The sequence below is a fragment of the Diabrotica virgifera genome, chromosome 3 (genome assembly GCF_917563875.1).
Source record: "Diabrotica virgifera virgifera chromosome 3, PGI_DIABVI_V3a".
In the NCBI taxonomy this organism is placed as follows: domain Eukaryota; kingdom Metazoa; phylum Arthropoda; class Insecta; order Coleoptera; family Chrysomelidae; genus Diabrotica; species Diabrotica virgifera.
In genome coordinates, this window is record NC_065445.1 from 133,895,018 (window position 1) to 133,920,239 (window position 25,222).

The following is a 25,222-nucleotide window of genomic DNA, read 5'->3' on the forward strand; positions in this document are numbered from 1 at the left end:
CTAATACCTGGGTTGTAGAAGAAAGTTTTTAATTGGTTTGCCTTTAATTCATGTACATTTCAAGCTGTGAGTTATATATATATGTTACAGTTTAAGTTGATTCTCAGTTAGAGTTGACTATTCCTAGTTAGAGTCAACTCAAGGTCAACTCCAACTAAAACAAGCAGTAAAAGTTGATTAGAAAAATTTGATTCAACTTTTACTAGTTTGAGTTGACTATTCCTGGATCGATTCAGTAAATGTAGTATACGAGTATAATCTCACATGCTTTTTGATGAGTGTGCATCTCTTTGTTTTGACCGTTTGTAACAAAAATGAGAAAACTTCTGTTGGAGTGAAAGTAAAAAGAAAGATATACTCCAACAGAAGTAAGGAAAAAGTAGTGTAAAGAAAAGAGACTAGGTAACTAAATAGTTGGGATGAAAAGAGAAAGGTGAGATGGCTTCTACGTTGAGAAGCCGCAATAGGAAAAATACTACTAAAGTGCAGTAGTACTGAAGAAAGGGGAATTAGAAGGGATAGAAGTAGAAGTGGGAAGAGACAGAGGCAAACTGAATAGAGTTGGCTAGCTATAGATGCAGGAGAGCAACTTGACACTCAAGGATGGATACGGCTTGTTTGCATGCCTGTCGAAGAACAGTAGCTCTATATAGATAGTAATGATGACTAAAAGATGAAATAATAAAATAAGAATAATGTACTGAAAATGAATGGAGATGAATAATGACTAAAAACGAACAAAATAAATAAAACTAACTAATCATGGGCGCCATGAAAATGATCTTCGATCATTTTCCCAGGTATCTTACACTGCTTTCCAATATTAAATATATTAAACCTGTAATAATGAACATAAAGGAATAATAAAATAATTGATATACAAAATAAATACATATTTATTAAAAATAACTACTAGATTTTTGACAATCTCTGAGTTACACAAAGTGTATATCATGTGACTCTAAAATGACATAAGTTATACAAAAAGTCATCTCTAAGATAACAACAATAATGTTATCTGTTACAAAATTACAGGTATTAGTACCTCTTACTTACATATAGGGTACAAAATTACATAAGTCTTCTACCAAATGGTTATAGTACGCCTGCTACGTACAACTAAAGGAAACTGACAAAGATGAAAATACTACAAATAAATAGGCCCAAGCCTCACTAAGGAAAAATACAATAATGAATAAATAAAGTTAAATATACAATTGACTAAAGTAGAAATGAAGTTGAGATAAATACCGACGATGACCTAAATTAACCGAACAAATGGAATAAAGCGAATAACAGTAAAATATTTGGGAAACAAGCAAGTAATATTACAAAATAAATTTAACCGAATTACATAAACCAATATCAAAGCAATAATAAAGTATTAAAAACCTAATTTTCTCTAGGCTTATTCCTGTGCACAAGAAGTTACCGTAGATACAAAGTTTGGGAACCAAATAATCTAATATACAAATATGTCAAAAAAAAAACCAGAGGTAACCTAAATCTGGAAAAAAAACATAGTGTATTTAACAGATAGTCTGAAATATAAAAAAAAAACCAATAGTTACTAAAACCCCTCACTAAATGTTCCCAAACGAGGTTGCGGTTGCATCCTAGAAAATGATGCACCAGGATGGTGCGACCCCATAGCTCCTGTAGGCCCAGGTGCCAAGACGAAAATTGAGCTGGAACGCTCCCATAGCTTGTTCCCAAAAGGATGTATTCCCTGGCGACTTGACTGTGGCTGTAGTGGTTTCCCTAGGTGTCAAAGGGCTATGAGTTCACCATGTGGTTACTCCAAAATGGCTAAAAAAATATTCCCAGTTTTATTTCTCATTTCAAACATGAGCAAAAAGTAAAGGGAAGAAGAAATAATTGAGGAACTTTTTAGAAGCAATAGTATAGAAAAACAGACCATTAAAAATGTAACAAAAACCAATCTCAAGTAACCTTGAACTATTTTGAGTGTGAATACATGAACAAATGACATGGAATTTGTAATTTGAATATGATTAATTTAAGGAAATATCTGTAAAAATATTGAATTTATAAAATATTGGATATTCAAAAACCTACAGAGAAATGATACTTATTTCCAATATTAATTTGAGGACTGCATATGTTTGGTTATGTCTAACCAAAAAAATATATTAATGTATAATTTTCTTTGAATGAATACTCAATAATCGAATCTACATAAAATCCAAATAATGAGTTGACTAAGAAATTTTAACAATGGGACTAATATTTTAATATTCAAGGCTAACAAAAAAAATTATTATAAAAAGGTTTTATTACCGGTGATTTCTATTCCGATTCCAAGAGGGGTTGTTCTACCCACATGCCACCCTACTGTAGAAAACCATTTGTGGTAATTTTTTTCTTTTCACTGATGTTATAAAATAAAAAACCAACCGCCATTCTAATATTCTATGGTAGCAACCAACTTCACCTACAGCCACAGGTCAAGTGATGAACATTCGTCTCTCCTTCCAAGAGTACGACGTCAAACTCACCGAACGCGAAATAATTCTCGATAGGTGGAGTATGTTCCATCACCGAGGTATGACGTCACGTCAGTGGTCCTATACGAGGAATTAGAGAATTTAAATGGGAGAGCGAAGGAAAATAATTATAAAAATAATTAAAGAGTTAAGTTAGTAACGTGACCGTTACAATCCCCTTCTACTCGGGAAAAAAAAATTTATCAAAGAAATTTTTTTTTAAACCTCAAAATATTAACAACTAAATTTACAATAGTCTAACAATCCACGTTTATTCGCAAGGTTACCACTAAGCATAAACTAATGTTCAAGGAGAAATAAATAAATATATGACTCAAATTCATACTAAAATGTTACTATGTTACTCTCTGCTACCAAATAGTGACATAATATTGCTTAAAAGTCAAAACAAAACTAAATATTGTACTAAAGTTCATAATAATGCTAAGTGTCGAATTGGGCACCAAACCAAAATTGAACTATCCATGGACATCAGATTTATAAAGGATATATCCAAGGACGGAACAACCAGGAAAAGGTGTGAGCCAATTCGAACCATATCACAAGTAAATATATCAAAGTGAATAAAAAAAAGCAGTAACTAAAATAAGTAAAGAATTGAACACTTAATCCAAAATTGAACTAACAATGGACACCAGATTCATAATAGTATATCCAGAGAAGAACAATCAGGAAGATTTATGGAACAACTCTCACTAATGCCCAATAATACCAATAATAAACATACCAAAGGAATCCAAAACTCAATAACCAAAATAGATGTGGAATCGGACACTTAATCCAAAGTCGGACTATCAGTGGACACCAGATTCATAAAAGGCATATCCAAAGAAGAACGACCAGGCAAATTTATGGACCAATTCACACCAATACTAAACCACATAAACAGATCAGGTCTACGTACACTCACATCCGGTGATACGAACCTATCCAACTAAATACACCAAATAAATGAAGAATCGGACACTTATCCAGAATCGGACTATCAATGGACACCAGATTTATATAGGAGTATATCCAAAGAAGAACGATCGGGCAAATTTATGGACCAATTCTTACTAATACTAAATAAACTAAATTATTGGATCCAATGGTAACTACTACTGAACAAAATAAATAAATTAGGTCTACATACACCCTCATCCGGTAATATGAACCTATCCAAACTAAGTAATCAAAATAAGTCACAATAAAAAAATTACTAACAGACTAAGTAACAGAGATGTAACCAAACTAAATCAAAGGTATACTGACTGTATACTGTATACTGACTAAATCAAAGGTATATCACTGTAGGTATACCTACAGTGTACTGACTAAAATATTATAGAAACTACATAAACTTAATTCGTGCTGGTATTCGCGAATTATAGCATGTTGCTACAACAGATGTATGAGAATAACCAGACTCAGATAAGGTACCAATAATGTAAGAATAAGTAAGAAAGAAAACAGAATGAATGGTGAACTTACAAGGTCTATGGCACTATGATAAATAATAGGAAGAAAAAAAATATGATAAGTGATAGGGAAAAAAAAATTGACGAGAATGAATTATTCAGGAAATATTCCAGAATCTGAATAGCAACTAATGCCTAAGGAAAGAAGTGGGAATATACTCTGATGAACAACTCATTTGTCTAAACACTCCAAATACTGACTTAACAAACCTACTGCGTATAGGGATAGTCAGCAACAGACATACTATGAAGTACGAGACATAATATAAACTAAACACTTCCCTATCAAATGGTAAAAATGTAACTGGAATAATGGGAATAACACTAGAATGGTTAGGAAATGGGCCCGTCATTTGCTGACCAGAAATATTATGATAAATAAACATCTGCATACTCAGCCATGAAAGACATAGATTACGAAATTTAATCGAACAGCACTGGCCACGTACCAAACAACAACTTCGAACCCACGTATTCACTAAATCCTAGTACACACAGACTAATTCTTAGAGGAAATAATATGAAAGACTTAAGAATTCACACATACTTACATCAAAATTCCAAACTAATTCCAGAATCATAATGTATAGGAAATAAAGGTCTGAATTATTATAATGTACTTAAGATATCTGTGACAAATGTCAATAGAGTAACCCAATAACAAATTAACAACCACATCTTTCCAATATGGCAAATGCAATAACAAGATATAAATATGGTAAAAAATTAGTAAGTAATCAAATATTCAAAATAATATAACCTGAGATATGGTAGTGCAACATAGTTCCATAATAATATCCATATTAAACAAGAGTACTTGTATGAGTTCACCTATCCAAATATATATATATAAATATATAATAATCAACAACCCTTCTAACTTAAGGGTTAGGTGTGCAAAAACTAGACAAAAATACAAGTGAAGTTTTTATTAATTGGATAATCCTACTGACAGGATTAGCAATTAATAATATTGACTCATAATAATAATTAAAATGCACCATACCTAATACCAAAAAAAATAAACTCATACATAAAGTACTACATAATAATTAAATTAATAAGTAATAAATAAAAGTCATCAAAACTAAGCCAAAGATGAAATCAAGCAATGTATGTGGGTACCTGCATTATCAGATGATAAAAAAAAAATATTGGACTAAAATTTATAACCATACTAAAGATTGAGCTAATAAGCTAAAGACAAACAGAAGAAGAGATTAGCTTGAACAACTCTGTTTCAAGGTAATCTTCTTCTGAAGATTGTTCTACAACTTAATAGAAAAATAGTATCAATGTTTCCTAACTAATAAAGAATTTATATTTGAATCTCAACCTAAAGTATCTGATTTATAAAAGCATTAAGTACATTATGGTACCCACACTGATATAATATTATTGTCAAAATTAACAAAACTAGAAGCTGAGATGGATAATGGAACTACTTTACCATACAATAATTATAATTGTTATGTTTAACACTACCAATTAAAGAACATAAATTATGGATGAACATCTGTAATCATCCGAACCATGCGAATTCAACGTATCATGTATAGACGCTAATGTTCTGGACTGATATTGCTTTGTGGTGTGTGCCTGTCTTACCAAACAATCCAAATATCAAAAATAACAAATATAAAATATAATCTAAAGTTTGTAAGACAAATATACATATGGAGAAAATATTAGCGACACACCAACAAATAAAAAATGCCAGCAAATATATAAAAATAATCAAATCAATAGCGTAAATAAAATACCTAAATACTGAAAATGATTTCTAGTTATGTATAAAATATAACCATACTAGAAAAAAATGTATGCATATATTCAACGATTAATTGTACGCGCAAACGTACTACCATTGGTAGAAGGAATAAAAATTTAACTAATAGAACATAATGTCAGTTATGTATACTCAATCTAAATACATAAATAAGTTTCCAATAAAAATACAAAATCCAAACTAAGATATGAGCTGTACCACTAAAACTAAAAATGAGGTATCGAAATAAACTAATCAAAACCAAAAGCAGCATAAGTCTACCTGTTTAGTATTCGTAAACTTTTAAAGACCAAAAATAAATCAGAAGTAACATGTATACAAAGCTATCAAAAAGTTAATAAAACAGAAAATTCCAATAAAAGAAAATTGAACTAAAAGAACTACTGTCTTAGAACCATAAAACGGTTGGCCCCACGTTGGGCGCCAGTGTAACAAAAATGAGAAAACTTCTGTTGGAGTGAAAGTAAAAAGAAAGATATACTCCAACAGAAGTAAGGAAAAAGTAGTGTAAAGAAAAGAGACTAGGTAACTAAATAGTTGGGATGAAAAGAGAAAGGTGAGATGGCTTCTACGTTGAGAAGCCGCAATAGGAAAAATACTACTAAAGTGCAGTAGTACTGAAGAAAGGGGAATTAGAAGGGATAGAAGTAGAAGTGGGAAGAGACAGAGGCAAACTGAATAGAGTTGGCTAGCTATAGATGCAAGAGAGCAACTTGACACTCAAGGATGGATACGGCTCGTTTGCATGCCTGTCGAAGAACAGTAGCTCTATATAGATAGTAATGATGACTAAAAGATGAAATAATAAAATAAGAATAATGTACTGAAAATGAATGGAGATGAATAATGACTAAAAACGAACAAAATAAATAAAACTAACTAATCATGGGCACCATGAAAATGATCCTCGATCATTTTCCCAGGTATCTTACACTGCTTTCCAATATTAAATATATTAAACCTGTAATAATGAACATAAAGGAATAATAAAATAATTGATATACAAAATAAATACATATTTATTAAAAATAAATACTAGATTTTTGACAATCTCTGAGTTACACAAAGTGTATATCATGTGACTCTAAAATGACATAAGTTATACAAAAAGTCATCTCTAAGATAACAACAATAATGTTATCTGTTACAAAATTACAGGTATTAGTACCTCTTACTTACATATAGGGTACAAAATTACATAAGTCTTCTACCAAATGGTTATAGTACGCCTGCTACGTACAACTAAAGGAAACTGACAAAGATGAAAATACTACAAATAAATAGGCCCAAGCCTCACTAAGGGAAAATACAATAATGAATAAATAAAGTTAAATATACAATTGACTAAAGTAGAAATGAAGTTGAGATAAATACCGACGATGACCTAAATTAACCGAACAAATGGAATAAAGCGAATAACAGTAAAATATTTGGGAAACAAGCAAGTAATATTACAAAATAAATTTAACCGAATTACATAAACCAATATCAAAGCAATAATAAAGTATTAAAAACCTAATTTTCTCTAGGCTTATTCCTGTGCACAAGAAGTTACCGTAGATACAAAGTTTGGGAACCAAATAATCTAATATACAAATATGTCAAAAAAAAAACCAGAGGTAACCTAAATCTGGAAAAAAAAACATAGTGTATTTAACAGATAGTCTGAAATATAAAAAAAAAACCAATAGTTACTAAAACCCCTCACTAAATGTTCCCAAACGAGGTTGCGGTTGCATCCTAGAAAATGATGCACCAGGATGGTGCGACCCCATGGCTCCTGTAGGCCCAGGTGCCAAGACGAAAATTGAGCTGGAACGCTCCCATAGCTTGTTCCCAAAAGGATGTATTCCCTGGCGACTTGACTGTGGCTGTAGTGGTTTCCCTAGGTGTCAAAGGGCTATGAGTTCACCATGTGGTTACTCCAAAATGGCTAAAAAAATATTCCCAGTTTTATTTCTCATTTCAAACATGAGCAAAAAGTAAAGGGAAGAAGAAATAATTGAGGAACTTTTTAGAAGCAATAGTATAGAAAAACAGACCATTAAAAATGTAACAAAAACCAATCTCAAGTAACCTTGAACTATTTTGAGTGTGAATACATGAACAAATGACATGGAATTTGTAATTTGAATATGATTAATTTAAGGAAATATCTGTAAAAATATTGAATTTATAAAATATTGGATATTCAAAAACCTACAGAGAAATGATACTTATTTCCAATATTAATTTGAGGACTGCATATGTTTGGTTATGTCTAACCAAAAAAATATATTAATGTATAATTTTCTTTGAATGAATACTCAATAATCGAATCTACATAAAATCCAAATAATGAGTTGACTAAGAAATTTTAACAATGGGACTAATATTTTAATATTCAAGGCTAACAAAAAAAAATTATTATAAAAAGGTTTTATTACCGGTGATTTCTATTCCGATTCCAAGAGGGGTTGTTCTACCCACATGCCACCCTACTGTAGAAAACCATTTGTGGTAATTTTTTTCTTTTCACTGATGTTATAAAATAAAAAACCAACCGCCATTCTAATATTCTATGGTAGCAACCAACTTCACCTACAGCCACAGGTCAAGTGATGAACATTCGTCTCTCCTTCCAAGAGTACGACGTCAAACTCACCGAACGCGAAATAATTCTCGATAGGTGGAGTATGTTCCATCACCGAGGTATGACGTCACGTCAGTGGTCCTATACGAGGAATTAGAGAATTTAAATGGGAGAGCGAAGGAAAATAATTATAAAAATAATTAAAGAGTTAAGTTAGTAACGTGACCGTTACACGTTTCAACTACTTATTATTCCACGCTGTATCGTCAACCCCATTAGGTAAATTATTACGATTCGATTTTTTTTCACGAACTTACTCAAAAAGATGTTTTTACAGCAAATATACAGGGTACCAGGCGATACCGTGGTCAAAAAATTGTTTAAACAAATTCACAAAAACAATTTTTTCACTTCGGACAATTTTTTTTAGATCATTCGGGTCATTCGGAGCAAAAAGGTCTTGTGTGATTTTACTCTAAAATTAATTTCTGTCGAGTTATACGCGATTTAAAATTTAAAAAAATGCGAAAATGGCCATTTTTAAGTCTTAATAACTCGGTTAAAAATTATTATTCTGAAAGATAGAAAGTGACCACATCAAATTTTAAACAACCCTACAAGATCCTGAAGAATTTTTGTAATTATTTTATTACTAAGCTGTTATTTTTAATTGTTAACAATAAGCAGTAAGAGCGTATTGACTCGGCCGTCAATGTAAGTGCGAGTGAGATTCACCACTGGACGGTCAGAATAGTGCATCTCTTTCGTACTCACCACTGACTGCCGCCTAATACGCACTTAGCGCTCATCTTTAATAATTAAAAATAACCGCTTAGTATTATAATAATGGTACAAATTTCTTCAAGATCTTGTAGGGGAGACTTTAAACTTTGATTTGGTCACTCCCTGACTTTCATATAAATAATAATTTTTAACCGAGTTATTAAGCCTTGAACATGGCTATTTTCGCGTTTTTCAAATTTTGAATCGCATATAACTCGACATAAGAGACAGGATTGGACAAAATGTGACGGTCAACACCTTCAATTTCGAAAGAGTACAACGTTTTAAGTATCTGGGGGCCGTAATCACAGCTGACAACGATGTTACTGAAAAAATAAAAGACAGAATCCAATCAGCAAATCGCTGTCTATTCGCATTGGATAAGCTTATAAAATCAAAAAATCTTACAAGAAGTTCCAAGATCAAAATCTATAAATCCATCGTCAGAACTGTACTAACATATGGTTGCGAAACGTGGACCATGACCAAATCAAACGAAGAAAAGCTCAGACGTTTTGAACGAAAAATACTTAGAAAAATATTTTCGGACCTCACCACGACATTAACAAAAACCAGTATAGGATCAGAACCAACTTCGAATTAAAAGAACTCTACAATGACACCGATATTGTCCAAGAAATTAAATCACAGCGACTAAGATGGGCAGGCCACGTGCACAGACTTCATAACAAGGGACTTGTAAGACTGGTATGGGAGGAGATTCCTACAGGCAAAAGACCACTCGGACGTCCCAGAATGCGATGGAAAGATAACATCCAAGCAGATCTCCAAAAAATGAACATTCCATTTGACCCTAGGTTAATGGAAGACCGAACAAATTGGAAGAAAGTTGTACAGTCAGCCAGGACCCACCCAGGGTTGTAGCGCTACGCGATGATGATGATGTATAACTCGACAACAGTCAATTTAGGAGAAAAATCACAAGAGACCTTTTTTCCTCAGAATGACCCAAGTGATCTAAAAAAAAGTAAGATCTCTAAAGATCTTGTTTGAAGTAAAAAAATTATTTTTGTGAATTTATCTAAAAAATTGTTGTAACAATTTTTCGACCACGGTACCGCCTGGCACCTTGTGGATTTGTGGAAAAATATTTTTGAGTAAGTTTGTGCAAAACAATCGAATCGGAATAATTTACCTAACGGGGGCGACGATACAGCCTGGACTATATCACTATTTGAACATATCGGGTAATATTTAATTTCTAGAATCGGTTGTTTGTGTGAATCAACTTTTACTAAATAACATTGGGAAGAGTATACTTTTTCTAGTTGGAGTCTACTTTTACTAGTAAATATTGAATAAAAATCTTCATATTATATTTATAATCAACTTTACTAAAACCAGCCGTTTGAGTTGACTCGAACTAGGAATAGTCAACTCCAACTGGATAATCAACTTAAACTGTAACATATTGTTATGATCTGCTTCTTATTAATTTTATATTAATTATTATTTATTTGATTAATTATTTAATTGTCGCAAATCATACATAAAAAATGAATAAAAAAAATCTCAGGTTGTCTTTTTATAATATAAAAAAAATCTAAATTATCTTAATATACTTATCTTCTCTCGTGGTTTCAGTATCTCTCAGTTGATCCTAATCGGGATAAAAAATAGGAAAAAGAAATAAAACAAAATATAAAATAAACATACAGAATTGTCTTTTATTTATCAAAACCAATACTCTAAAAATCTATCAAATCTAAAACCTGTGGACACAGATGTCCGAATGAAATTTCTACCACTTAAATTTATTCTAGTTAAAAAAAAAAACAATTTATCGGTTTGTTCCCGATGACTTTGGTAAAACAAACTAAACAAAACCATTTATGTATTCGCAAGATAACCTATACTTCCTATTTACTTTTTGAAATATTGGAATTTTAATTCATATGCTTTTTACTCAAAATTTTAGTTTCCGAACATAAAAATATCTTTCACATAAGTTGACTGACCTTTTGCTTCACTCATTCTGACCCTTTTCACTCATTCTGACTCATTCTCGTGACCCAAAACAGCTCTCCCTCGTTGACTATGTTAAAAGCTACTCATCAAAGCCCTCTCCGTTCTCCAGCTTCAAAACTATCAGCATACCAGCACCAATTCTCCAACAAGCCAGGCCTCTTTTGACCAGTACTCGATTCAAACAGAACTCCAAAAATTCTCTGTTCTCCTTCTCACAATAATACAGAATCAAAGAGGTATTTCGTCTCAATTTGATCTGTCTCTCGTTCCACTTTTCAGCACTATTCTCCACTATCAAACAGCCACTGGTACTTGCTAACTATCTATCCACGAAAACGTCGAACTGCTCCTCAGCGATGCCAATAACATACTGCCTTCTTTTTCAAATTGACTCAACATTTAAACCACTTTTCCCCTTCCAAATTGCCAAGAATCAGAAACATTTCTCTTTTCCATTCGACAAACAAACAGTCATTCCTTCAAAATTATTCCGACCATCCTAATTACTTTCGGGGAACTCTACAACATTTACTCGGGGTGAAACAAAGATATTAAAATTCCAAACTTTCTTTTAAACCACTTTTCTAGAAAATGATAATTACCTCTACCTGTAGATTCTATAGTTCCCGTAATAAACAATCTTTTTCCATTTTAAAACTAAATACATCGTCCTTTTCACTTTAATTATTCACAAAAGTCTTTAATGGTTCATCGGAAAGCTCATTAAAAGAGAAATCTACTTACATCCAAACTAAATTCTAATAAATATTTACAGATCAATATACAGGTTGTATCAAATTTATGTTCCCGCGTTATTTTAAAAAAAATTTAATTTAATTTTTATTTTGCCTTTTGATTGATAAATTGAAAACACAATAATATACATAATCAATGTTCATTGCCTCTTTCGTTATTCTTTTACTTTTTTACATATTAATTTTACTAGCATTTACACCCTGTACTGATGATATCAAGTTGGCCCACGAACTATTTGTAATGATTAGCTAGTTGGCGCTTCCCTAAATGATCAATTTGTCTTGTTTTATGAGTTGTTTTCACAGATTTCGAGTTCCAATAATGAGCCTTCATTGTTAATGTTACACTGTTACGGTCATAAAGGTCTCACACTTTGTATGGTGTTTGTTTTTATTGTTAGGGTTAGATAATATATTTGATTTCTTTCCTGTTTTATGTTCGAGAGGTGAAAGCTACGTGTTGTAAAACGCATTGTCATATTTCAACCTAATTAAAATAATAACTATCTGGCGATGGATATCAAAATTTTATATCTTTGATTTGAAATTCAATTTTGAGTAGAAATTATTATATTCTTCTCGGGTAGCATTGAAAACGCGTTCATACCACTTAATCCCTTTGAAATATCTGAAGGCTTTTTTTTCAAATGGATTTGTTAATAAACAAACTTTCTTAAACAATGGCATCATCTGTAAAGCTAAAAATCAAGACAGATGCGTAATATATTAGATAAATGCTAAAATATCTTAAGGTACGTATCCATACAAGGGCGAACCCCGCTCCGTGTAGCAGCTCCACATAGTGGATACGTCGGTCAACTCAGCTCGGCGCTCATCCTCTTCGATCCAACCGGTTTGCGGTTTATATGTAGGGGAGCTCATAGCGTATCCATTCGAGCTGCTACACGGAGCGGGGTTCACCCTTGTATGGATACTTCCTTCATAGTTTATGTTTTCCACTTATGAAAATTGAATATAACCATTACAAATTCATCTTTACCTTCAGGTTTTCTTAAAAGTGCAGAAACTTTTTATGAACTATAACTTTATTTCGTAAAATTTAAAATAGAAAAGTGTCCCGTAATATATGTGTCCAATTTTTTCTCTCAATATAAACTGAATATGTCCAGAAACTGGTGGTGTCCAATAATGGGTACATTTGACATATATTCGCATACATTTTTGCTAAATTTTACATAAATGTCTTTTTCTACAACCGTGTTCAAAATGCAATTTTTAGCACTTCATAGGAGCGTTAAAAATGCTACTTTAAAGCACTAGTGCTTTAAAAATTTTAAGGCACTGCAGTTAAAAGTGAATTGTCAAATTGTGAAACGTCAAAATATTTATATTTCATTTATTAATATTAATAGTACAACTTGCGCAATTTGAAAAAGGTTGTTTAAAAGGTTTTAAAATCTAATTTAAACTGTATTATTGCATTTTTAACACGTTTGTAGAAAAAAACTATTAGAATTTGTTAGAATATACAACAATAAAAGTAAGATGTTATTCTGTAGTTGTTATGATTTACGTGTTGACAGTATAGGCAGTTTTGATGTAATGTCAAGAAAAATATAAAAATGAAATGTCAGTCAACAAGTAAAAGTTTTTGTAGATATTGTCCTGTAATTGAGAATGAATAAATTATAATTGTTGATATATAAGACGTTTATAGAAAAAATATTGTATGATATACGTGTTAAAAAGTACATTTTTAAGGCACTCATGTGAATTGCAGAATTCGCTTCGCTCATTCTGCAAACTTTCACATGCGTGCCTTAAAATTGTACTTTTAAGAGCAAACAGTAGCGATCAACAGGTAGCAACAAACGCGTTCCAAGATTGCGGCTATAATTTTGAATATTTTGTCGAGATATTTGGCACACATATTCGTAATATAATAAAGACTGGCGGTACAGAGCCCAATTTCAGAAATATGTTAGTATGTGGAAATTACTTTATAACTAAATAAAATATTGAAAAAAGGAGCCTATACCGCCATTAAGAAAGACAAAAAATACACTTTCTTCAAATAAACATTTTATCCCGTGCCTAGATTTTGTGTCACATTGGAACTACTAAAAATCGATTTTTTTATAACAAGAAATCGAACCTCACTGACTTAGCAACATTTCGCGCCTATGTGTATAAAAATTATTGTTTTTGATAGTATAAACGTCACTGTCAGTGTCGAATTACCGACGCACTGTTGCCTCACTTTTGAAAGATCGCAGAACTTTCGTAATCTTGGACCGCGTTTGTTGCTAACTGTTGACCTGTCGACCGCGCTACTGTGTGCTCTTAACACGTATATCATAAATAACTATTTTCTATTCTCATATATATATATATATATATATATATATATATATATATATATATATATATATATATATATATATATATATATATATATATCAATTATGATGTCACTACCTGTATCACAATGAACTTCATTATGATACAGATTTTCATTAAGATACAGATTTTTAACCAATAGAATCGCGATATGGCATTCGCGATAAAGGTGGTACACGCGCAGTGACCAATGGCGCGTCAAATACATACGCTTTGACAGTTCTCAATATGTAAACAAACCGTCAAACTGACAAACTACTGAATTTATTTGTGTTACAAAATTAATAAATTTAAATATATTTTTTGTTGTGAATGATCACAGAAAAAATAGTCAACTTCTCCGGGAGCTCATTTGATACATATTTTTTCTACAACCACTATTCAAAGTGCACTTTTCTGCACGGTTTTATGTTAGCAAACTTGATATTTTCTCACAGTATAAGATATTTGACATTAGTGTGCAGAAAAGTGACGTTTCTGTGCCGCAAAGTGACGTCTCTGTGCCGCAAAGTTCTTTTCTGCACAGTTGACTACCTCATTCTGAGTAACGTTATATTCTGTTTACATCCGTGGACTACCGCATTCTGAGTAACGTTATATTCTGTTTACATCCGTGGTTAAACTTTAGACAAATATATAACCTATAAGACAATTATTATATTTAACTATAGCATAGAAACTAAATTATGGATGTTACAACTGTTTTATTTTACAATTTTATTCTTATTAAACATTTTATAATTATCAAATAACCAATAAGGATTTAGCAACCTGTGCAAGAGACGTCGAATGAAGTAGGTTTTGTGTAAATCCGTGACTGCATAAATATAATGTCAATAATGTGTAATAATTGTTTAAATTTAAACAAATTAAGGCAGTGCATTAATTTTTTAACTGATTTCTGTGCAATTTATTTAGGTATAAGGAATTTAAATTGATTATTAGGTATTAATTAAATACAGTTTAAAATTTATCACATAGGTACCTATTATAATTAATCGTCGTTTGGAAATTGTAATTTTTATTTTTAGGAAAAACTGTGCTTGTAGAAAAAGTATAGTGTGAAACACGTGCAGAAAGGTAATTTCTCACTCGTTTGAATTGCGGCACTCGCTTGCGCTCGTACCGCAACTTTTCAAACTCGTGAGAAATTAGTACCTTTCTGCACTTTTTGCACAATATACTATTTATTTCTGAGTATGTACTTTGACAAGAGTTTAGTAAATTTATAAAATGCATCGTTTTCCCGTTATTTAAGCTTGAATACTTAGATTTGATTACTAGCCGAAAATAATATACATTCAATCACCCATAACTCACTTTTAATTAATTTTCAAAGGTTTTTCGAATAAGAAATCTATTTTATATTTTACTATCGTCAATTTTGATAATTATAACTTTTTTGGTAAAACATAGTTTTGAGTTATTTATGAAAAACCGCCTTACACCATCCATTTTTTTCACGAAAATTCAAATCTTTGATCTTTAATAACTCAAAAAGTATTGATTTATTTTAATAACATGATATAACAAATTTTACTTAAAATTTTTCCCTCTATCGATTTGTGGGGTTATTTTTAACAAAATAGTTTTCACCTCCGAGAAGGGGTGGTATCCAGTCCCAGGGTAAAAGTGCAAGTTGGCACCAAATAAGTTTTGTTTCTTGAGGTACCTATGCTCTAACTCAGGGGTGGGCAAAAGCCGGCCCGCGGGCCGGACCCGGCCCTTTCGCTTTCTTTATCCGGCCCGTTGAAAAATCCCGCAAGCAATTTCTTTAATCTCTTTTATTTTGTTGATATCAACAGTATTAGGGTGCGTAGTGTTCTTATAAATAATCTTCTCGTCTTCTTTTTGTATAGACATGCCTCTGTATGTTTTTTCAATGTGGGATCTAGTAAGTCGTCGTTCCATCGTTTTCGTGGTCTTCCCACTGATCGTCTTCCTATTGGGGATCCGTCTCTCGCTGTCCTGACTACCCTATTTGTTGTCATTCGGCAATGTGGTCATTCCATTCTATTCTTCTGTTTCTTACCCAGTAATTAATGTTATCCACCTTGCATCTCCGTCGTATATCTGTACTTCTAGCTCTGTCTCATAGAGTCTTACCATCGATTTTTCGAAGGGTTTACATCTCCGCTGTTTCGAGCAATCTTTTTGTCCTCTCTGTGTCGGGTCGTGTTTCTGCCGCATATGTTATTATTGGTCTGATGACTGTTTTGTAAATTCTGCCTTTAATTTCTTTTCCGATATTTTTATTTCTCCATATTGTGTCATTCAGGCAACCTGCGGCTCTGTTTGCTCTATTCACTTGATCTTTCACTTCTGTTTCGAGCCTTTCGTAGCTAGATAGTGTGATGCCTAGGTATTTAAACTCCATCACTTGTTCTATTATCTGACCTTCCAGCTCCAATTTACATCTTATTGGATCTGATGTTATAACAGCTTATAAATAATGAAATATATAAATAATAGAGAGTATTATAATATCGAACAGCCGTAATCATATCTTTTGCTTTTCTTAAAAGCGACTATGTATTTAACCCGGTTCAGTCGCGAATGTTTTTCAGCCAGGACATTTGTCGTCTACCAGGACCACTTTCTCTTTCGATTCTACCCTTCATAATAAGCTGTAACAACTCGTACTCATCATATTTAAGTATGTGCCATAAATATGCTGTTTTTCTCTATTTACTGGTAGTCAAAAGTTCTCTGTCTCTTCCCATTCTGTGCAACACCATTTCGTTCGTAATATGATCGGTCCATGGTATTTTCAAAATCAAAAAGCTCTATAAAAAGCCACATCTCAAAAGCTTCCAGCTTTCTTATTAAGTCAACATTAACAGTCCAAGCTTCGGAACCAGAAAGTAGAATAGAGTGGATATAAAATTTTACCATTCGATATCGGATTTGCAGATTGAGTCTTTGGTTACTCAGAAATTTACTCATCTTCAAAAAGGCTGTTCTTGATTGCTCTATTCTTGATCGAATTTCTGATTTCGCATTTAGATTCTCCGTAGTCCAGACTCCTAAGTATTTCATTTTGTCTACTTGTTCAGTATCTTAATTTTTTATCTGGATCCTTGTTATGACAATATAATGGACCATATTTCTTTAAAAATTACGTGACATATTTTACTGGGCAAAAACTGTTCGCATGTACATGTACACCCAAGTAAGGCAATTTATTATTACTATTACCTATTATTAACAGTCAAATTTCTTTGACCAAATGCTTTAAAATGATACTTATAATATTTCTGTCAAAAAAATTTCTTGGACGGGGAAAAAAACTCCACCAAAAACATTCACGTGTGCACAGCGTACGTACGCGGTATAGTCGTATAGTCCTCCGGCCCGGGAGACATTTTGAAAATTTTATTTTGGCCCGCGCTTAAAAGTATTTGCCCACCCCTGCTCTAACTAGTCACCAATTTTTATGCCAATCGATGGAGGTTTAACAAAATAGGAGGTGAAAACCTTTAATGACTGCACTAACTTTCCTCTTTCACCCCTTATTGCTACTTCCTGTATCCACTGAGGTGTCAGCCTAAAAGGGGTCATAATTATCAATATACAATAGACACATTTCACATGCCAAACACCATATTACTTATGACGATGATTTTTCGGCTCTAGCTCTTAGACTACCTCGAAGGTATAATTAATTTTTTGGTACATGGGTACTTATAATTTGTATACGATTAATGTTGATATAATCCATATTAACATGTCTTCTAGTGAAACATAACGCGAGATTTACATGTATCACTATCACTTAGTGGTTTTTACATTCATAAAGAGAAGTGAGGGGACCCCAAACCAGATATGTGATAAGTATCAGTGTCACCAAATCTGGGTATTCAATTATAAAATGTCTAACCAGATGTGTCTGTCTTAACAACGTATAAGCGGATTAGGGACTTAAATTTATATTTTGTTGAATGTGATTTTCGTTTTTGGAACGCCCCCTGTAAGAGATAATTATATCAATTACCAACGTTAAAATAGGATTAAAAGTTTAAATCGTAATCGGTGTGGGTTTCATGTGAAAATCTATTTTTATGATCTAACAATATAATAGTTATAAAAATTATCCAGAGACGAGGAAATATTATTATTTGAAATTAAAAAGACAAATATTTACTTTTTTAATAAAGAGAGCGAGATTTTGCATAAGTAATCTTTGTACGAAGTTGAGATATGTAATGGCGAGTCCTCACTGGTAAATTTTTCGTGCGTATTGAACGAATGGCTCCTCGCAAGAATTTGCGTCGCAAATTTTTCCCAGTGAGGACGCGGCTAAAAACCGACAACCGATGGAGCGTGTGCATTGAGTACGTCGAAAATTCTTGCGTCCGATTTATGCGACGAACACGTCCACATTATCACAATTTACCTCGAGCACGCAAATATTTGCGAAGAACAGCTAGTTCGACGCAAATTTTTACCAGTGAGGACGCGACATTAGATATACAGGGTGTTTCATTGGGAAACGGAAATACTTGAATGATGAATAGAGGTCACTGAGGCGGCTCTAAATATACCACATTTATTGCCTCACCGATTTTTATAACCGAGTTACAGGGTGTTTTATCGATTTTGCCCATTTTTTTCTGGACCCATAACTTTAGAACGCCCCTGTATATTTTTTGATATTTGGTACACATATAAAGTCGGAAAAATGAAAGAATACGCATGAACGATCGGGTCCCGGTGAATTCGTAATTATTTTAATCCCTCATCCTAATTACAGGCCAATTGGTAACTCTGGCCCTCAGTAATTTTTCGGTAACCAATCAACCACCGGTGAATTCGTAACTAAATAAAGGTATAATTTTTTCGACTTGAAATAAACATATGGAAAATCTCTTTGCTTTTAAATTATCAGATGAATTTAAATAATTTATCATTGCTAAACATCTAAATATTGAATTAACAATTACTTGATAAAAACCAAGCTCGTGTAGAGCTATACTTGATGGAAATAATGTTTATAACACGTGTTAATGAAACACTATAATATTGTTTCAATTTATAATGTTTTTAAGCAAACCAAGAAATATACGGTTTAGATTTAAGCTATTAGATTTAATAATTGGTTTCGAATTCACCTGAAGAAAGTTTCGAGTTGGCACGTCAGGTAACAGAAAAGTTACGAATTGGCCGGTGTACATTTTGATTTGAAAATCTTTGTCATTAAAAGTTACGAGTTGGCGTGTGTCCTAACGATCACATCAATCACTTATTTTGTATTTGCTGTCTTTTTCTATAACGAACGTTTGTTATTCATAGAAAACGACAGCAAATACAAAATAACTGATTGATGTGATCGTTCATGGGTATTCTTTCATTTTTCCGACTGTATCTTATTTAAAACACCAATCATCCAACTGCTAATGACAAGAAAAATCCAGGTCCGGACTAAAAAATTTGTAAATTCTTTGTTAACTTGAAACAATACCCTGTATATTGAAATTTTTAAAATCTGTTTATCTGAAATAATTATATTGAAGTTTTAAAGAACTCTTAGATTAAAAAGCAGGTATTATTAACTTTTAATAATTAATTATTAAATTTAATGAACAAATACTCATTTTAAAAATAATCAATACTTATTTACTACATTAGAACGACCCATTTACTAATCACAAGAAAAATCCAGGTCCGGATTAACAAAAAAGCATAAAGTAATTGTGACCTTAAAACAACACCCTGTATATTGAAATTTTCAAAATCCGTTAGCACATTTGAAAAGAGCACAAGAAACTAAGTTTAATAGTTCGCTTAAATTTTTCGGCCAGACAATTTAATGACTTTTAATTTTGAAATTATATTAAAGTTTTTAAGGACTCTTAGAATAAAAAGGAGCTATTATTACCTTTTAATAATAAATTATTAAAGTTAATGAACAAATACTCATTTTAAAAATAATCAATACCATTTACTAGATTAGAACGATCCATTTACCAATCACAAGAAAATCCAGGTCCGGATTAACAAAAAAACATAAAGTAATTGTGACCTTGAAACAACACCCTGTAAATTGAAATTTTCCAAATTGGTTTTCACATTTATAGACCTGGATCACACGTACCAAAAAAAGTTGATTAATAGCAAGCTGAAAATTTGTTAATAGCTTAACAGTGTCTTGTCGGCCAAACTTTGATGTACGGGAACACTGGAACAGGGGAAGTTTTAATTGTGGAACAGTTTAAAAATTTGGAATGTCAGATTACGAAAACGTCCCATGTATTTTGTCGGACAGAACATCCAATTGATTGATACCCTTTCATTAAACTCTCATGCAAAAATCAGACTGCTATTACTAACCAACATGATTCCTGTCATTTGACATGTTCTTCGTGTTCCACTCATTAAAATGCCCAGTTGGTGATAAACACCAGTCTGATTTTTGCATGAGAGTTTAATGAACTGGTAACAAATCAATTGGAAGTTCTGTCCGCCAAAATACATGGAAAGTTTTCGCAGTCTGACGTTCCAAATTTTTAACCTGTTCCACAATTAAAACTTCCCCTGTTCAAGTGTTCTCATGCATCAAAGTTTGTCCGACTAGACACCGATATTAACAAATTTTCAGCTAAGTATTAATCAACTTTTTTTTGGTACGCGGGATCCAGTTCTATTAAAAAGAGCACAAAAAACCGAGTTTAAAGCTTCGCTTTAATTTCTCGCGCAGAAAATTGAATGATTTTAATTTTGAAATTAAGGGCCTGTTGTTCGAACGCTAATCAAAAATGATCATTATCAAATATTTAATTACTGTCACAACTATCAATGTCAACTTTGATTGGGTTGCTGAAATAGCTGAAAACATAATTATTGATTACAATTATGAAATTAGTTAATCAATTATGTTAATAATTGTTATGTTAATTGATTAACTAATCTCATAGTTATAATAAATTATGTTTTCAGCAACCCAACCAAAGTTGACATTGACAGTTGTGACAGTAATTAAATATTTGGTAGTGATCATTGTTGATTAGCGTTCGAACAACCGGCCCTCTATTGAAATTTTTGAGATTAAAAAGCAGGTATTAGTAAAATAAAATTTATAAGGTTAATGACTAAATATTTATTTTAAGAATAATCAATACTTATTTACTACATTGGAACGACCCACATATGAAAAGTCCAGGTCCGGATTAACAAAAGAATATAAAGTAATAGTGACCTTGAAACAACACCCTGTATATTGAAATTTTCAAAGTCCGTTTGAACATTTGAAAACAGCACAAAAAACTAAGTGTAATGGTTCGCTTCGACAATTTAATGACTTTTGAAATTCTGGCGAAATTTTTAAGAACTCTAAGAACTGTAACAAAAATTTCGATATAATTTCAAAAGAAATTTCATTAAATTGTCTGCGCAAAAAATTATAGCGAGCCATTAAACTTAGTTTTTTGTGCTATTTACAAATGTTTAAAAGAATTTTGAAAATTTCAATATAGGGTGTCTTTTTAAGGTGACTATTACATTATATTTTTTTGTTAATCCGGACCTGGATGTTTTTCGTGATTAGTAAATGGTCATTCCAATGTAGTAAATGGTTACTGATGACGTTTAAAATGAGTATTTAGTCATTAACTTATTAATAAAAGTTACTAATAAGTACCTACCTGCTTTTGAAAGAGTTATAAAAACATTTCAATAGATTTAATTTGAAAATTAAAGTTATTAAATTTTCTGCGCAAAAAATTAAGGCGAACCTATAAACTCAGTTTTTTGTGCTCTTTTCAGTTGTGCTAACGGATTTTGAAAATTTCAATATACAGGGTGTTGTTTTAAGGTCACAATTACTTTTTTGTTAATCCGGACCTGGATTTTTCTTGTGATTAGTAAATGGGTCGTTCTAATGTAGTAAATAAGTATTGATTATTTTTAAAATGAGTATTTGTTCATTAAATTTAATAATTATTTATTAAAAGTTAATAATACCTGCTTTTTAATCTAAGAGTTCTTAAAAACTTCAATATAATTATTTCAAAATTAAAAGTCATTAAATTGTCTGGCAGAAAAATTTAAGCGAACTATTAAACTTAGTTTTTTGTGCTCTTTTCAAATATGTAAACGGATTTTAAAAACTTCAATATACAGGGTGTTGTTTCAAGGTAACAAAGACTTTATATTTTTTTTAGTCCGTTCTGGATTTTTCTTGTGATTAGTTGTTTGTGTTATAAATGAGATATATGTGTTCTAAATAACAAAGAAATATACAGATTGGTTCTAAAGTTATGGGTTCAGAAAAAATGAAATTAATTAATGAAACAGCGTGTAACTCGGTTACAAAAATCGGTAAGGCAATAAATGTGGTATATCTAGAACCGCCTCAGTGACCTCTATTCACCATTGAAATATTTCCGTTTCCCAATGAAACACCCTGTATAATGCAGTGATATAAGGGGTTTAATAATTAACACTCTTTACAGTAATGTAGAAAAAAGTATCATTTAATTATACCGTTTTGACTGTGTATAACTAACAAAAAGTATTTTAATGATGGCTGTTGATGCATTTTCTTCTTCCTGTAGTGCCTATCCGTTTCTGATGTTGGCGACCATCATGGCAATATGTACTTCGCACACTGCTGCTCTGAAAAGATTTGTGGTTGTTGTGTTGAACCACGTACGTAGATTTTTCGACAAAAAAAAAACACGTTTTCGTGCGGTTTTTCTCAAATAACTGAAAAAATAAGTATTTTGTTGAAAAAAGAATATGCTTAGCAAAAATACAGCTTATTTAATTTCGCTATGTATCAATTTCAATGGTTTTTCACACAAATCGTCAATTGCCTTCAGCTTAACACCATTACTTAATTTTTGCCGGTTTAACGCTGTTTTTGATAAACTTTTATGAGTGTTGTTATCACTATATTCAATTATACTGTTACAAATATTTAAAGTTTTAACAAATGCTTTGCAACTTCTTTCTACACACTGCCAACTTTGATATTATCAGCAGGCATTTTATGGAAGTTATACTTGTAATTGTCAATAAATAACCTAGACTTGCCCATTTCACTTATTTCAGATTTCTCTTGACCGAGAGTTCAGACTTAAGTTCAGATCATGAACTTAAGACATTCAAACCGTAATAATGGTGAGATTTGCACCACCCCTCTATCTTATCATAAAATTTCAGGTGACTACTAATTACCAATCTTTTCAAAAAAATATATCACTTGTAATTTCTTATACGTAAAAACCCAATCAAATATTGAACAAGGGAATATGAGCTCTAACACCATAATACTTTAGTGAAAATATGGTTATAATTTTAATACAATTTTAAGTAAGAAGTAGTTTTATATTCAGGTAAATACAAAGTTTGAGGAATATTTATTAAAATTTTTATTAAGAAAATGTAGCAAAATACCTGCTTTATGAAGGAAACATTATCTATATACGCTGACCCTGGCTATTCATTATTATTCATTGTGTATCCAGTAAAGGCATTTTTAAACTATATTTTCTAAGAAATATATGGCCGGAGCGAATTTACCTATGCCTCTTTTCTGTGGGGTAATAAAATCTGGCCGCCGGAGCGAACTAGTATATGCCCCGTCGGATTCCTCTTCCACTGCCCGAATAGACGATGTTTGATTCCAGTAAATATTGCTAATGATTCTGAGATCACAGGTGTTTATTCCAATATTGGTCAATATCTCCATCGGCTTGTCGTGCTTTACTGTATTGTACGCTTTATGGTAATCAATAAAGCATGCATAAATATCGCAAATTATGTCTCTACATGTTGACGTATACAATTCTTATATTTGTTATTAAGTATCTCAATTCTAAAAGGTGTATATTTTATGTTTTCTGAAATATAAAATCTATCATTTAAAATGGAATCGTGTCTTAATGATAAATACTGTTGGATCTAATTAACTCTTCAGAGCTCCGCCTCTGAAGTCTAAAACGTTAATAATAGATCATATTTTACAATCGATAGTTTATTTCCAAATTAAATTTCTATACTAAATTTATGAGATCATTAAAAACCAAAAACAATGATGAAAGCCTGATAATTAACGCAGGGGCGTAACAGAGGGCCCCGCAGCATGAAGCTTGCGGGGGGGGGGGGCCCAATCGCTTAAGGGCCCCATCTTGTGATCTGATATTATGTAAAAATCTGTTATTGCTATATTATTTTTACGTTGTCTGTTTAAATTTAAAAAAGGTAAAAATTTCTAACTAGAGGTATTTGCCAAGTGAATCATCTCATAATATCTAGAAACTTAATCCCTTCCGGCCTACCGAAATTTTATGGCAGCGACAATAAACTATATAATGCTTTGTACGTAACTATTGAAAGTTATTAGAATTGAAATTTGCCGAATTTAAGAACAATATTTTTAAATCTAAAAATGGGTTTTCTTTCTCTCTGTTCTTTACCTACTTTTAGTATTTCGATACAATATTATCGCCAGTAATTTCATATTGGTTGTTTGCATTGAATGTTATTTATGTTTGTGTTGTTTTACGGTTATAGTTGCATCAGTTTGGTACGCATTTATTGAACAATTATTGACGACTTTTCTTGTGTAATCATTGGACAATCTCTCAACAGATAAACGGTAAGATAAGGAAATTATAACACTTACGCATTAGGGAAGTCAATGTAGAAAAACTTGCATTGTTTCGGTTTCGGAAAAAATCAAACAAGCTTATATTTTTCTAAAACATTTTTTGTTAGTTTATATATCTTATCTTAAAGTGAAAAGTTCTACTTACTTAATTTTCTATTAATTCTTTAATCAATAAAACTGTTTTATATTAAATAATTTTAAAAGATATCGGTGAATTCATCATTATTTTACTTTGTTCAAAAATGTTTCTATTTGCTTTTTGATTATGCTGAATTCGAATATGTCATTAAATCAGGGCCATAAGTACGATGTTGGGGGCCCCGGGGCAAACGTGATCTGGGGGCCCCCTACCGGGGGTCTGGGGTTAATCACC

General features: G+C 31.9%; 1 protein-coding gene and 1 long non-coding RNA gene across 4 annotated transcripts in view; one reads left to right on the forward strand and one right to left on the reverse strand.

The window, feature by feature from the left end:
• The window catches only part of LOC114327482 (integrin alpha-PS2), a 673,912-nt gene that overhangs the window by 211,300 nt on the left and 437,390 nt on the right, over positions 1–25,222 (forward strand). The window lies entirely within an intron of this gene.
• LOC126882080 (uncharacterized) lies at positions 879–8,576 on the reverse strand. Its single transcript, XR_007697118.1, has 2 exons — positions 8,204–8,576; positions 879–7,710 (listed from the first exon to the last, which is right to left on the reverse strand). It is a non-coding gene; the product is annotated as an uncharacterized LOC126882080 (long non-coding RNA).